This window comes from Gekko japonicus, unplaced genomic scaffold, assembly GCF_001447785.1.
Source record: "Gekko japonicus isolate JY-2015 unplaced genomic scaffold, Gekko_japonicus_V1.1 scaffold3114, whole genome shotgun sequence".
Taxonomy (NCBI): Eukaryota; Metazoa; Chordata; class Lepidosauria; order Squamata; family Gekkonidae; genus Gekko; species Gekko japonicus.
In genome coordinates, this window is record NW_015169878.1 from 124072 (window position 1) to 127427 (window position 3356).

A 3356-nucleotide genomic window follows, 5' to 3' on the forward strand; every position below is an offset into this window, starting at 1 on the left:
GGTGTGTGTGGGGGAGAGAGAGAGAGAGAGAGAGAGAGAGAGAGAGAGAGAGAGAGAGAGAGTGAGTGAGTGTTAGGCAGATGAAAATTTTGCACTTTCCAGACCAATAATACTCGGCCTGATGTAGTGTTTGATTGGCATTTCTGTGCAGCGTATGTCCTCCAATCACATAGCTGACTCATTGGCTTGGGGAGGGCTCCCGGCGTCTACAAGCACAGGCCTCCTTTCTCTGAGCTGTGGCATCTATTTAGTGTTAGCTGGACAGCCGCACTGAGGAAATGTGGGGAGAAAGCAAATGGTGTTTATGTGCAGACAATGCTTTCCATTTTATTTAAAGCTTTGTCCAATTTCTACCCCAGGCCCACTCTGTATTTATTTAAAATTATTTACATATTTCGCATCTTGCTTTTCTCCTGAAAGGGATTTGAAGTGGATCCCTGTTCTCTCCGGGTAATGAGCCAAAGCCTTTGCTTGTATCCTCTGTGATGCAGAAGGGAGGAAGAGGCGGAGCCAAAGGCTGGTCTTCCTCTTTGCCATGCTCCCCCCCCAATGCAATAGGTAAACGGTGTGCTTTCCAGAGAAGAGATCAAGGTTTCTAGTCCCCTAACTGTAAAACACACGCACACATACAGGGCCAAATGAGAGACAGCAGAACTGAGACCAGACCAGATCTCTCTATGGGCTGGATTCTCATTTTCCTCACTTGTAAGTTCCTGTTGCTTGGTGTGTGTGTGTGTGTGTGTGTCTGTTTCTGTTCGGAACATGTTTTGCTCCCTCTAATGGTCAACGCGATATTACATCACTTAATGTCTGACATTTGTTGTTGTTCAGTCGCACAGTCGGGTCCGACTCTTTGCAACCCCATGGACCACATCACGCCAGGCCCTCCTGTCTTCCATCGTGCTCCAGAGTTTGATTAATTTCATGTTTGTCGCATTGACAACATTGTCTAACCATCTCATCTTTTCCCGTCCCCTTCTTCTTTGACCGTCCCCTTCTGGCATACCTCCCAGCAGGTTTAAATTGCAGGTTTTTATGCTGGACATAAAACGATGTAATATCGAATCGACCACTAGAGGGAGAAAAACTGGGGTGTAACAGACTCGCCCGTCCTGAAGAAACAGGATCACACAAGCCAGGAAAATGAAAATGTGGGAAAGCCCTATGGAAAAAAAGACCTGGGCTGAGGATTTCTTCTGATCACGAAGCAGCCCTGGGGAATCCAATGAAGCGCTCACTCAAGCGTGCTGCAGTGACTGTGCGTGCTTTTTAAACAAAAACCAAGCGCACCAGCAGGGGAAGCCAATCACGTTCCCCTTCACCGCACTAAGTGCTCAGCCATTTGAAGTACTTTCCCTTTCATCCTGCTCTGCAAAGAAGCATTTAAATAGTCTAAAATTTTACCCAGGAAAATGATGCTTCAGTTCTACATAAGCTATCTCCTCCCTGGCTGCAATTTGGGATGGATGATCACCCCCTGGGTGAGGGGTGCTTTTGGAGGTTTAGCCATGTTGGTCTGCGATACAGCAGCAAGATTGGAGTCTGGTAGCACCTTGGAGAACCCACAAGATTTTCAGGGTTCAAGGTACGAGCTTTTGAGAGCCAGTTTGGTGTAGTGGTTAGGAGAACTGGGAGAGACAGAGAGAACTGGGTTTGATTCCCCACTCTTCCTCCACATGCAGCTGCTGGTGTGACCTTGGGTCAGTCACAAGATCTCTCAGAGCTGTTCTCTCAAGGGCAGTCCTTGAAAGAGCTCTCTCAGCCCCAACTACCTCGCAGGGTGTCTGGGGAGAGGAAGGGAAGGCGATTGTAAGCCGCTCTGAGACTCCTTTGGGTAGGGCAGGGCAGGGTATAAATCCAATCTCACCTCCTCCTCCTCCTCCTTCTTCTTCTTCTCTCCCTTCATCACATGAGGGGCACTGTTTTTGAAAACTGAGGGACAAACAAAGTTACAGAGGGGAATATAATTCCTAGATACAACAAGGACTACAGCAGAGAGGGTTACTATTCCAGTAATTAGTAACGTTCAACCACTGAACAATAAATAATTTAACTTCTGTCTGCTTTTACTGGTACATCGATTGTACGTTCAAAGATTTCATTTCCCCTCGCGCTTGAGGGCATTGTTCTCTTCTCCTGCACAGGGCACAGAATATTCCTGCCACGTTTTAGCTTTTTAGCTGTCTGTCATTTGTATTTGCAATTTTTTTTGCAAGTTGGAGGAGGAGAACCAGAAGATCAAGATTCATTTCTAATCCTGCGCTTATTTTAATGTGTCTAATTGTATTTTCTCAGTGAGCAGTAGAAGAAGAAGAAGAGATTGGATTTATCCCCCGCCCTTCACTACCCAAAGGAGTCTCAGAGCGGCTTACAAACTCCTTTCCCTTCCCCTCCCCACAACAGACACCCTGCGAGGTAAAAGAAGAAGAAGAAGAGATTGGATTTATCCCCCGCCCTTCACTACCCAAAGGAGTCTCAGAGCGGCTTACAAACTCCTTTCCCTTCCCCTCCCCACAACAGACACCCTGTGAGGTAGGTGGGGCTGAGAGAGCTCTGACAGAAATGGCTCTTTTTCAAGGACAGCTCTTGTCAGAACTATGACACCCCCTTATTATGCAAATAGGATTATAGCCAGTGTTCATTGTTAACAGGTTGTTTGGGGGCGATGCCTAGGGTTCCCAACCTCCAGGTGGCGCCTGGTGACCTCCTGGAATTATCTCCAGACTTCAGAGATGCATTCCCTCTGAAGAAAATGGCTGCTCTGGAGGGGGGGACTCTGTGACGTTATACTCTGTTGTGGTCCCTCCCCTTCCCTCCCCAAACCCCACCCTCCCCAGGCTCCACCCCCCAAAAAAAATCTCCTGGGATTTCTCAACCTAGCAGCTGGTGAAAGGCTTTGGGCTTTGCCAAGAAACGAGGTAGCGGATTAGTCCCTTACCTTGAAGCCGTTGCCTCTTAGACTAGCAGAAAGAGAAACCAAGACTGTATAGTCCCCGTCTTAAAAAAAAAATGCTTTGTGCCCAATTCATTATTTGCTTATTTAATTTCTGTGTGTTATTATTAGTCCGCCTTTCCTACAGGGACCCGAGGCGGATTACACAGAGTGAGATTACAGTGAGACAAAATGGGACATTCACTAAACAATGCGTTAGGATATGAGGAGTCTGAAACCACCAGAAAGAAACTGAAGCCTAGCATAGGCAGGGGACATTTCGTAGAAAAAGAGGTGCAGGAGTTCATTAGCATAACTCATTAGCATAACTCATTTGCATATGCCACACCCCCTGACATCACTGGAAGTGTGTCAGAAGGCAACACCCACCGCTCAGGCTCCACTGGACTGTTTTGGATTGCTA